At 42.8% G+C, this 12,869-nt stretch overlaps 1 long non-coding RNA gene across 1 annotated transcript in view; it reads left to right on the forward strand.

The window, feature by feature from the left end:
* Window positions 1-10,003: 10,003 nt before the first annotated feature.
* LOC114638402 overlaps window positions 10,004-12,869 on the forward strand; it is a 14,055-nt gene continuing 11,189 nt past the window's right edge. The window contains exon 1 of the long non-coding RNA XR_003713881.1: window positions 10,004-10,065. This is a non-coding gene — a long non-coding RNA (uncharacterized LOC114638402). The remainder of the gene's footprint in view (window positions 10,066-12,869) is intronic.

The following is a 12,869-nucleotide window of genomic DNA, read 5'->3' on the forward strand; positions in this document are numbered from 1 at the left end:
AGAGAGAGAGAGAGAGAGAGAGAGAGAGAGAGAGAGAGAGAGAGAGAAGAGAAGTGAAGAGAGGAGTAGAGGAGGCTGGCCATTAGCACTTTGAGAGAGAGGAGAGAGAGGAATGGGGAGAGAGGTGGAAGAGAGTAAGGGAAGAAGAGCAAGAAGAAGAGCAAGAGGAGAAGAGAAGAGCAAGAGAATGCGGAGGAGGCAAGTAGCCCTTTTATAGTGAGTCAGGCATACCTGGTTGTCCGGTAAATGTGGGGTGGAGCCTAGGAGGACTGCCAACACTGATGACAGAGAGAAACTAGAGTAGGAGGAAGGGACCGGCCATAGGGCCCAGGGAGAGGCTCTGTTGTGTGTATTCTGTGAGATCCACTGCAGGGAAGAACGGGGTTAATCATTCTAAGCAGGCGGTGAACTTGGGACTGGGCAGGCGGTGCATAGGAGAATCTTACCTCTAGACTGTGAGTTTGGTCTTCACTACAGTAGTGTGGGCAGATGTGCTTAGGCTAACTTCGCTGATAGATTTAGGTGTGGCCCTCTCTGATTTGCTGTAATTTTAGTTTTGATACATATCAAACAGGGCCCATTCTTACCCATAACAGTTGTCTGCATATAGTTAAAGTTTATTATTATTATTATTATTATTATTATTACTACTATTATTATTTTGTTAATTATTATTACTATTATTACTTTTTCTATTTAGCTTGGTAGAGGAGGCTTTCTCGATAGTAGCTATACCAGTTCCCTCTAAATAAGCTTTCTTAACCCAGGGTCACAGGGCATTCAGGTATGGTGTGCTCAAGCAGACATAATGGTCATTTTACCACTGAAACCAGAGACTGGCTTAACCTTGCTTTGTTCTTTGAATAGCAGGCAAATAAAAAATTTCAGTATGCGGATTTTTGGCCAAAAGACCCCTCCCACTCAGGAATAAATGGCTGTGCAGAAGCACGTTGTCCTCATCACCAGAAGAATCCAACAGAGTGAGTCTGTTTGCAAACAGTGCCGCTGTAGGTGAGAAAGCAAAGCCACTCCTTCAGCACACTTGACTAGCCAGAGTTTTATGCAGCTGTGGTCAGTTCCCACAGGCTGATACCAGTTAGCTGTGCTGAGTGTGTCCTGAGCCTGATTCCTTATCACTACTAGCTTTTACCTTAAAAGCCAATATGAAGGAGACCTGCACAGGTGGAAGCGTCTCTCTTTGGGTGTCTGACAGGCAGCACTGATTTGGATTTGATTTCTGTTTCATGAACCCTCAGTATTTTCTATGAGAAGCACTGTCATGACTCCAGAAAGACCTTGCATGGACGGGCACTGCACCCCAACTGTTTGGCTTCTTAGCAAGCCTGTGAGGTATGCATAGCTGTCTTCATGTACGGATAGGGAAATGGAGAATGGTTTCAAGCACCTTTCCTAGGGACATGAGAAAGCATTCAGCTTCTTGAACTCTGTCTACTTGTGACTATTTTTTACCAAGTAAAGTTTTCCGTGTCCATAGGTACATCTATCTGTCTATCTATCATCTATCTATCTATCTATCTATCTATCTTCTATAATCTTTTTATTCATATATATTTCTATTATATATATTTCTATATATCTATTTCTATTACATAGAAATCAAATACTGTTAATAAATCATAAAGAAACAGAATTTTACCATTTATTAAGTGTGAAAACAAATTTGCATTCTAATAAGTTAGAAGAATTAAATTTCATGAAGAATCACATCTCAGCTGAATATTTGATTCTTTGGGATGGCAGAGCAGTCTCGGTGTCTCCCAACATTGACTGATATTTTCATTTCATAATTGTCAATGCCAAGAATGTCACCGAACACAAAGACGTGGCACAAAATGAAAGAAGTATGTTTACGGTCATTTCAAAAATTGTAAACTTTATCCCCACCTTGTACCTACATTCATTTAGTGATTTCGATGAATTTGCAGTCCAAAGCTACACTAGTTTGGTTCATGCTGAAGGAATGCAGTAGGAAAACACTAAGTCTTTATTCTCCATATTTAAATCATTATGTTTCTGTAGGAACAGAAAACTTGGCATAACCAGCAAAAATGGTTGTTCGACTCACCGTACGTGAGATCTTAGGAGCGTCACTACGTGACTTTTTGCTCATCCATGAAAGGCTTGGAAAGCAGACCCCATGCTGCAGTGTGTGTGATGGACAAAGCCCTTGAGTCAGGACAGACATATAAGCACACAACACAGGTTTAAGCATCAGCTTCCTAAGTGACACTGTGGCACTGGGACTTCCAGGTAGTCCACACAACAAAACTACTGTTTCCTAGGAGAGGACAGGCACTTCAGTATCCCCATCCCTACAAGATCAGAGATGATTTGAAGGCTTGCAGCCAGGAACAGGTTGTCTTGTGTGGTTTGCTTGCGTAGCCTTGAAATACGGTGGATTAGCCTTTTGCATTCGTTTTTGAGGAGGATCTTGGTTCTAATTCTTTTTCCATATCCTTCTTTGAAATGTCATTTTATCAACCCTTTCTCCCTCTCCTAGAGAAGGGAATCTGTATGACATCATCAGGTTTTCCAAAACTTGGTAAGAATGTGGCAGGGCTGAATTCCTCATTGGAAAGTTGAGTAAACTTAGATCTTTCAAGACAAACGTTAAGTTTCCTCTTTCATTTCTTTCCCTGATTCTAAAGGTTTACCTGTCCATGAAGTGGGAGCCTGAGGTAGGTCCTGCTCTACTCCCTGTGCTGCTCCCTGTGCTGGCTAGTTTTATGTCAACTGTCTAGACACAAGCTAGGATCATTTTGGATGAGAAAAACCTCAATTGAGGAAAATGTCCCTATTAGAAGGAAAAGTCTGTGAGATATATATATATATATATATATATATATATATATATATATATATATATGGTTTTTTTTGATTGATGATTAACATGAGAGGGTTGATCCCCTTGTGGTAGTGTCGACCCTGGATGGCTGGTCCTAGGGACTATAAGAAAGCAGGCAAAGCAAGGCATTGTGAGCAAGCCAGTGAGCAGTACTCCTTCATGGCTTCTGTATCACTCTTGCTTCCGGGGTCCTGCCCTGATTTCCCTGGATGATAGCCTACCAGCTGTAAGGTAAAGTAAAGCCTTTCCTCCACAAGTTCATTTTGGTCATGGTGTTTCGTTATAGCAATAGAAGTCCTAACGAAGACACTCCCCAGGGAAAGGTCTCTGCTGACAGCTTGCTTTACCTATTGTGTACTGCAAAGAACCCCTTCCCTTCATTCATTACCCAGTGATCATATTGCTGGGGATGGAGATGAATGCTGTGTACTTATCTGATTAAACTGTCTGTTATTTTAAATCTATCTCATAGAGACTTCTTCCTCTGGTAGACATCTTGTGACATAACACATTATACACTATATCCATACAAAGAGACTTCTTCTGTTGTGCTTCTATGTGTGTGTGTGTGTGTATGCCTGATAGATTTTTCACAGTTATGAAATAATTGTAGTGTTTAGAAAAACAAGGTTGGATATATATCTTATTCACTACTTTTCTAACAGAACCTAGTTATGTAAAACACCAAAAGTTCAAATTGTCTGATGATGAAAAAGCACACCTAGGAGAGATCTTGAGGCTAGCATTGGCTACATTTTAAGATCCTGTCTCAAAAGGCAAAATCCCAACCCAACCCAACCCAACCCAACCAAACCAAAACACCCCCACTCCCCAAAAGTCAAGGACACACTTTACTTGTCAAAGTCATTCTGTCTGAACAACAGACTTTCTTGCTGGGAGCAGTTCAACGAGCCTCATTTCCAACCCTGTTCCTTCCTTGTTTTGCCTTTTCATGGGGCCAAGAGAATAGGACTGCAAATGTCTCAGCACCGGCTGGATGCCATCATTAGAACCTCCATTAATCGTTGAGTTCTTTGCCCCCATTTTGCCCAAAGAATAATGCCTCCCTAGAATTACACAAAAATCAATGGCAAAGTTAATTGAAACCCAGGTCTCTGAATGTTTCTCTCTTTCTTAAGTGATGGCTTGGTTTCTGAACAGGGAGGGTAGACACACAGAACAGCTTTAACTGAGGGATGAGTGGGTTGGTGAGAGAGAAAGTGGAGGTAGATCATTCTCCAGAGGACAGGGACAGTGTTTACATTAGGGTTTCATTTCCTTTTAAGTCTTACACTGGGGCTTAGGGAGTATCAGCAGTTGAGAAGAATGACTAGGGCATTTCCACAGCACAGCTCCTTGCTTTATTGTCTCCTTAAAGACTGACAAGGCTCTGAAAGGAGCAGGCCTGGCCCCTTCCTCCCAGGGGGCTCAGAAAAGGAAAAAGGGCATCAGAGGAGAGGGCAGTGACCATTGAAATGTACCCGGCATCTTATTTTAATAATTTGTTGGATTCCCCATCTTTCTAGCCACAGTGATATTCATGTGGCAGACATCTGGGCCTTTCATTTGGCTTCATGCAGTATGCTTTATACTGACAACTGTTTATAAAACCGAGGAGATACTACTTCACTGGGTTCTCCCATCCATGTGCCAAGGCAAATGGGACAGACATGTTTACAGTTCTAAAGAACTATGCAGGAATTAATGGAGGCTCTCGTGGCTTGTGCATTATCCAGGGCAGCTGAACCAGAAGTGGAGGTGAGGTTTAGGAGCCTTCAGAGGCTTAGAGGAAGAAATAGGGGTTGTAAAGTCACAAGCTTACCTTGATGGAGCTCCTGACAGTAGGAAGGCAAAGTATATCTTCAGCCAGTTGGGAGTCATTACGAAGTCCCTGTAGCATAGTTGTCTTGCTGGACACACATCCAGACACTGGGTGCTGCTGTTCGCAGCAGGTTCTGACTCTCCTTTGTATCTGTAGCTTCTAAAAATCCAGACAAAGGACCCCGAAGGGCATCTGGTCAAGCTTTGTGCGAGGAGAAAACTTATCCTCCAATTCCCGAAGCCCTGAAGTCAGGGATTTGATTATGCTTATCATGATCTCAGCTTCCACTGCTCCAAAATGTGATTAGTTTTCTGATTAGTTAATGTCATTACCTGTCATCAAATCCAGACAACACTGATCTCAAAAAAGCTCCCGTGGTAAAAAGGCCCTCATCTTTCCTCTGCTGACATCTTTCCATGGCTGAGCACAGTATGTTGAACGATCTTGGCAACTGTTGCCTTACTCTTAGTCCTGGGGCCTAGGAAGTCTGGAGAAAGCTGACTTACTGTAGTCTTGATTTAAAGGTGGTTTAAAATGCTGTAGCCCTCCACCTTTTCCTCATTCGAGCTAAAGCATACATAGAACTGCAGATATTTTAGCCCATTCTATTGTCTTTTGAATGTATCTTGGCTTTAGGCAGAAAGGACAAATTAGGACTCAATTTACCATGGGGAAACACTCCGCTAAGGAGTAGCTTTACATTGTTAAAATGTTGCCTGTCTTTTATTTCATAGCCACTGTTGAACATCGGGCAAGCAGTTCCTTTATTGTTCCTGTCTAATCTTTTAATAAATCTCTTGTTGAATACCTTCAGTGTACAGGGATTTGGGGTTTTTGGGACCCAAGGTTAAGCCTGGCTTAACTGGGGACTTCCAGTTAAGCTTATGTTTAGGTAGGGAAATGGATGCTTGGATGGAAATGTGTAGTCTGTGGGCTGGACCCTTTCCATTTGCCTTCCCTACCCTTTCCCTGTTTCCCGATTTGTGGAGAACCCTGTGGCCAAGGGCCACGAATGTTAGCATCAATGGCTTTCTTGTTTTCAGGCTCCAGCTGTGTTAGATTTGGGGGGGGGCGGGGATGTGGCAGTTTCAGAATCCTGCCAAAGGAGGGGTTCACTGTTCCCAGTGGAGGGAGTCTTCCCAATGGTGGTAGTTCCAATGGTGATAGTTGGCTTTTCTAATGGGGTGTGTGTGTCAGCCTTCTCAATGGTGGGAATCAGCCTTTCAGGGGGGAAAATCAGCCATCCTTAGGGATGAGACTCAACTGGAAGAAATCAACCATCTTCAGTGCAGGATTCAGAGCTCCCTAGGACTGCCTCAGTCTTGAAGATGACAACCGACCAGCATTATTTTAACATTCACAACCCTGACTTTATTCTCATAAATAGATCTTTGGCTTTTCCCTAGTTTCCTTTTTGAGTGGGCTTTCAGTGTCCTCCCTGGGATCTGGACTGCAGCAGTTGGTTAGAAGGAGTAACATGCTATGCAAATAGTCATCAACCTTCCCATCCCAAAACTCACTGAAAGTAATGCTTCTTCTTCATACTAGGACACGTTTGAGTTAACTTTTGGGCGCCATCCAGCCACAGGATTCTTCAATTACTTGTTTTGCTTGTTTTTTGAGACAGAGTCTCATGATGTGTTCTAGGCTGACTTGAACTCACGATCTTCTGGCCCCAGCTTCTCTAGTGCAGGGATGATAGGTGTGCACCGTATTTTAGAACCAACTACTTATTTCCATCATCCTTATATACAAGGTAAGGAAATCTTCTCCATACACTGTGGGAAAGCGATATCTATGGCTTGTTCAGCTTTTTAATCATCAGCTACATGGTAGCACCTAGAAAATCATGACCTCAATGTGCACAGGTCAACAAGCTTCTACAGCCTGTAGCCTTGGAGGCTCCTGAGGCCATTCACAACCACCACTGCTTCTATTGGACTGCTCTTCAACAACCGTGAACTGCTTCTACTCCTTTGTGAATAAAGGTCAAGCTACCATCTCCTCAACCTTGTCTGGCTCATCACTTTGAAAAATGGGAACCTTCCTTTTACTTCGGAAGAGACACATTTACACATGCGGCAAGGTTGTCTATGTTGAGTAGTGCCTTTTGTTCTCCAAGAGATTTTTTTTTTTCCAGAACTTCTTTGTGTCCAAGTCCTCACTGGCCTGAGTCTCTTCCAGGTGAGCCAAACAAAGTATTTTCCTTCTCTGCATTTAACTTCATGGCATAGCTCAGGGGAGCAGATCTTAGACCAGAGGTATGCAGTTTATTACGTCTTCTATTTCGAAAATAGATTTCAAGGATTGAGGTGGTCTGGAGCACACCCCAGGCTTGCCGGTGGTACATATACTTCCCAGTTTCCCTGCTGGAAGCCCCAGATGGATGCCATCCGGCCAAGGAGCTTTGTTCCTCTGCTCAAGTTTTCCAGGTCACTCCATGACTTCCCCCCTGGAGAATTCAGACTGTGTGAAGGCCATACTAGAGTTTCCTGTGCAAAGAGCTCTTGAAATGTGGAAGTCTCCACTCCTCTTGATGATAAAAGTGATGCAGAAAGGAGAAAAAAAATAACAGCTCAGTTACCTGATGGTGCTTATTAGTGAGCTCTGTCTGGAGATGGTGCTGAGAGATTTCATGTGGATCCAACCCCACTGTAGGGGAGATGGTCAACAGGAACCACTGAGTGGACGGCCTTCACGCGTACGGTATTTTTCTCTGTAATAGATGAAATGAGGGCTAATAGTTCTCATTTCATAGCAGACTCAAAATTCATTCTATTTAAAAAGTATAAAATTCTCAGCTTTCTGCAGCCTACTTTAAAAAAGAGAGAGAGAGAGAGAGAGAAAAAAAAAGAAAGAAAACATGCCAGCCTGGAGAAGAAATATCCTCAGGAAACCAGCCTGGAGGAAGAGAGACGAAAGCATGAATGAGCCATTTAGCTTTTCTTGGAAAATGGCATAATCCTCAGATGAACGGAAGGCCAAGCATTCCCCACATTTTTTTTGTCAGACATGTTTGCCAGTCCACAAGGTACTAGAACCCAACCAGGGAACATGGGACTGACTCCAGTTTCAGTAATTCAGGTGTTTGTGGCATAGAATAAACACCACCCAGAAGGGAATATCCTGAGTTACCAGAAGTCCCAGTGTATTATATAATAGTAGCCACATTTCAACTTTTTTCTACAGAAAGAGGTAAGTTAGCCATGGATGGCTAACATATAAGCAGAACGTTTTACTAGTTAAAAAAAAAAAAAAGGTGGAATCCACAAATGTTTGGAACTAATCTTCCGAATAATTTGTTTTTCTAAGTTCACGTAGAGCTGACTTTAATCCGTTTCAATAAATCAAAGAGTGTGTGTTGAGTGTGTATAGTGAAGCCCCATTGGGTGAGATGTTAGCAGCTGCCAGCAGTATCTGCTATGGGAGGCGGTCACAGCCTAATCAGCAAGAGAAATGCTCCTGAGACGGGAACCACCACACATCATAAACAAAGAGAAACAAGGACGAGATAGGAATGGAGGAAGAACGTGGGTTGCTTGGAGGAGACTTCAGGCAGCAGTGGCATTTAAGAGCCCAGAGAACTCTAACTCCTCAGGATGAGGAGACGGGAGGTTTATCAGGTACACTAAGAACACTGAGTGAAACAAAAATAAATAATTTTGTCAAGTGTTTCTTCCTTACAAATAAACAGCAAACAAACTAACATCCCTTAGAACTTCATATGAATTTGTGAATTTAATTCTAATAGTTATACTATAATTAAGAAATGGTAGCTCCTACTTGAAAGGTGATCAAATTGAGTCTTAGGGATGCTAAGAACTTTGCTCAAAAACTCATGGAAAGAAACTCCTGAGCTGGGGCCCTCTTGGGAATGTAGAAGTTTGCACATCTGTGTCTCTCACTGCACTCAATTGCCTTTCCCATATTCTTCTTAAACATTCTTAAACAGTGAAACATGAGCCCAAGTATGTGAGTAACTCTGCATGGCTTCAATGACATGGTTCTCCCTGGACCTTTGCTTTCTCCTCAAATGGGATGGCACTGAGTTGTGCTGGCATCCCCCACTGGACCAAGCAATGTCCTGTGGCTTCAAGTGCTACTCCAGAGGAAGTCTAGATCTCTTCATTACCACCCAAAACAAAGCATCTTGCTATCCTGCACTGTCTAATAATACCACAGTGCTGTGTAAAAGAATAATTGATTTCATCCTATGAACTGATGAATTTCAAGGTCTGGTCAATATATGACCTTAGATTTGACCTTGAAGAATCTAGAACGTTCCCAGACTGATAAGTTAATATTGTCTTTAATCACATGTATTGAATATGTGTAGTATGAGTGCTACTCAATTTCTACAGACTTCAAGTTAATATTGTGTCTTCTTCCCTTTTTTTATCATTCCATAGACACAACATAACTAACAGCTAACATAACAGAATCATAGATTCTGTTCCTGCTACATGCTAAATACTGGTAAGGCCAACAAAAGAAACATGGCTTTATCTCCTAATGGCATGATCAGATAATGTCACTGTGGGGCATTGGTATTTTAGCTGAGCCCAAAGTAAAGAGAAGAAATAAAGCATACAAGAGGTGGCATGTCATTCCAAACCCAGAGACAAGCCTAGGTACATGCAGAATCCCCGGAAAGCAAAAACTCCCGGGCACAAGGAATAGAAAACAAGAAGAAGGCAAAGAGACACTGTATAGGAGACAGGATTTATTCTTCATTAGACATGAAGTTACTTGGAGCCTGTACTTTCTACTCCCCTGCTTTAAGCTCTGAACAGACTGCACTACCAACTACCGCCCTGGTTCCCTTAGATCTGCGGATAAAAGACACACACACACACACACACACACACACGTGCACTTGCTTATTTTTAATATGCTTTTTAGCTCAATGATCGGGCACTTCTAAGCCTCTCGCAGCTAACATGCCCTTGCCTTCACTCCCTGCCCAACACCTCTAAATCTGCCCTCAATTTAGTTGCCAGGCTACCTTCTGCTTGCTCAGCACCCTAAATCTGTCCTCAGCTTAGTTGTGTTTCTAATCTCCTGCCTGCTACTCCAGGTTCAGTCAGGGAAGCAGCCGATGGCCACACCACCCAAGATTTTACGTGGCTGGGAACTCTCTCTCCCTCCGAAACAAGCGGATTTCCCTTTCCAAATCTTGCCTCTCCTAGTCTGCCTGCGGGAACCTGGAAGTCCTGCCTCTTCCGCTCAGCTATTGGCCGCTGGCCTCTTTATTGATCAATCAAGAACCAATCGGACAACAGGAACTTCAGCGTTCACAAGCAGTCTCAATCAAAGCAGCAGAACTATGCCCTACAGTTACTGAAAAATTTTAAGCCAGAGTTGTGGTAGAAGAAGGGTAAGTTACTTAATGAATGTCTTAATATAATATTTACCACTTTGTGGACTATGTGTCCGCAGTTGCTACTGATAAAGTGCACTGGCGCTTGTGGTTTGAATATGAATGTATCCCACAGGTGCTGTAGTTGAATAATTGGGTCTTCGTCTTGTGATTGCCATTTGGGCAAGTTAGAACCTTTGGTAAGTAGAGCCTTGCCAAGTAGGAGGAAGTGTGTCACTAGAGGTAGGCTTGGAGAGCAGAAAGCTTGTTTTCACTTCCCCTTTGCTTTCTGTTGCTGGATTGACGATGCAATGCGAGCCAATGGCCTGGATCTAGTTGCCAGGCCTTCCCTGCCATGATGGGCTAGTGTCTACTCTGGAACTCCTAAGGTATAGCAAATTACCGTTGGCAGGGCATTTTGTCCCAGCAACAGAAAGGAGACTTACACAGCTCTGCAGGTTGAAAAGGTTGCAAACAAAACTCAAAGAAGAATTTATGTAACCATATAGTTAAACTTGTACATAGTTCTAAACTAAAAATAAGCAGAAACTGGCCTTCTTAAAGGTTCAGTAGGAAGAAGAATCTCTTAAGCAGCATGCTGTCCCAATTCTAAATGGCTGGAGTTGCTGCTTGGGAGCTCAGGGTGATGTCACCTTGCCAGTGTGCCTACTTCAGTGGTGTGGGCCAAGCTGATGGAAGAATTTCCCTAGGGGTGCTGAGCACCGCTGTTTCTGAATGATGTGAAAGTTGTTGCCATGGGGATTAGAAAGCTTCTAAGGGGCCTGGACTTTGGAAGTTCTACTAGTTTAGACACAGTAAAGAAGTGGAAACACTGCCATTTAAAATAAAGTAGTTAAGTACATTGGGACATATACTTAATGATAACATGTTTTAAATTAAACATAATCAAAGCAAATACTTTAAATTACAAATTAAACCTTCCCAGTTCATTAAAACTACCTTTTTTTTTTTTACAAGCAACTGATACCTATATTTAAGAGTTTCCATTTTCTTCAAACATTAATTGAATTTTTCTTTCAAAGCTATGGATGGAACCCAGGGTCTCAGTCATGCAGTCAAGAACTTTACTATGGAACTTCAACCCCAAAGTATTAATTTTAAGGGAAATATTGCTTCTTATAAGGGCAATATTGAGGCTGGAAAGACGGCTCAGAAATTAAGAGCACTAGTTGCTCTTTCATGAGGACCAGAGTTTAGATCCCTATACCCGTGTCAAGTAGAAGACAAACACATATATCCACAGCTCAGAGGGATCCAATGCACTCTGTGCGTTCTGCAGGCACCTTCATACATGTGTGCATGTACACTTGCCCAGACACATGCACACATATATAAATAAAATTAAATTAAAATTAAGAAGCAGTAGCATATCTCTTTTGACATGATTATCAACAAGGAAGGAACCAGCTCCATTTCCAGGTTCACAGTGTGATACAGTCACTACTGGGCCTTTCATTCTCAGGTTGTTAATACCCTGTGAAATAGAAAATTGATTTTTTTTTTTAAACCAGAGAAATGATGTCAGGGTCTGAATCCATTCAAGTCAAGTCTGTTTAGGTCAGTGGTTCTCAACCTTCCTAATGTTACAAACTTTTAATATAATTCCTCACGTTGTAGTGACCCCCCCATCATAAAATTATTTTTTGTTGCTACTTTATAACTGTAATTTTGCTACTGTTATGAATTGTAATGCAAATCTCTGTGTCTTTGATGGTGTTAGGTGACCCCCCCCCCTCCGTGAAAGGGTCGAGGCCCACAGGTTGAGAACCACTGATTTAGAGACTTCTTTGTTTTTGTTTTTCTAATCTAGGAAACCTAAAAGAACAGAGGTCTACTGTCAACATTTGCACAGGAGGAAGTATTTAGAAGCCCCCACCACCCTGTCTGGCCTTATAGACCTGCTGATGAGGAAGGCCTTCTGTTCCCCTCCCCCAGCCCCTTCCTCTTTCCATCTCTTGCCTAAAGGCTGCTCTGCTTAGGGGACTGTGCCCAAGGTGTTGCATGGTTGACCGACCCCAGAGAAAGGCAGGCATCATAAGCTCAGCTGCCTGCTCCCTCTGCTCTAAGGACCGGGGGACTGGGAACATTCTGGCAAGAGAAGGGAGGGGAGCAAAGCTTGGAGTCACACATGGCTGCATTTCGTATGGCAAGGCTCTCTTGTTTGTGCTCTCTTCCTATGGAAAAAAAAAAAAAGCTCCTGGAAGGGGCCTGGGGAGCCAGATCAAATGTTCAAATGTACTGGCAGGGAGCCAGAGCTCGACTTCTCTGCCAGGAACTCCACGTTCTCAAGTCTTCACTGCTGCTGAAACTGATAGGGAAGGTTAATGAGATTAATATGGCCAAACACTGTGGGCTTCTGGGGAGCAAACAGCCAGGTAGGGAAGCCCAGTGTTAGACCAAGGGCCGGCCCATGGTGGCTGGGAATACTGCGTAGAGCCCACTTCTAGTAAAGCTTGATCGTTTTTTATTGGACAATTCTTGTGCTCAGGGCTGGCGAAGAGAGGTCAAGAGAGGCGAAGAGAGGCTGAGGGTGAATGAGTGTCCTGGTTGGTTTTCATTTTACCAGCTCTGCCTAGCATGTGTCACCTGTGTAGCGCCAAAGTGATTCTTTCCTAGATCTCTTTTATTTGGAAAAGAGTTTGAGTATTTGATGAAAAATGGTGAAATAACACAGCCATAGGAAAAAAATCCAACAGGACAGAAAGTTGAAATGTCTCTATTGAATTGAGATTTTTGAGCAAAGAGGAGAAGAGGTCTCTCTCTCTCTCTCTCTCTCTCTCTCTCTCTCTCTCTCTCTCTCT

The sequence above is a fragment of the Grammomys surdaster genome, unplaced genomic scaffold (genome assembly GCF_004785775.1).
Source record: "Grammomys surdaster isolate TR1022 unplaced genomic scaffold, NIH_TR_1.0 125600, whole genome shotgun sequence".
In the NCBI taxonomy this organism is placed as follows: Eukaryota; Metazoa; Chordata; class Mammalia; order Rodentia; family Muridae; genus Grammomys; species Grammomys surdaster.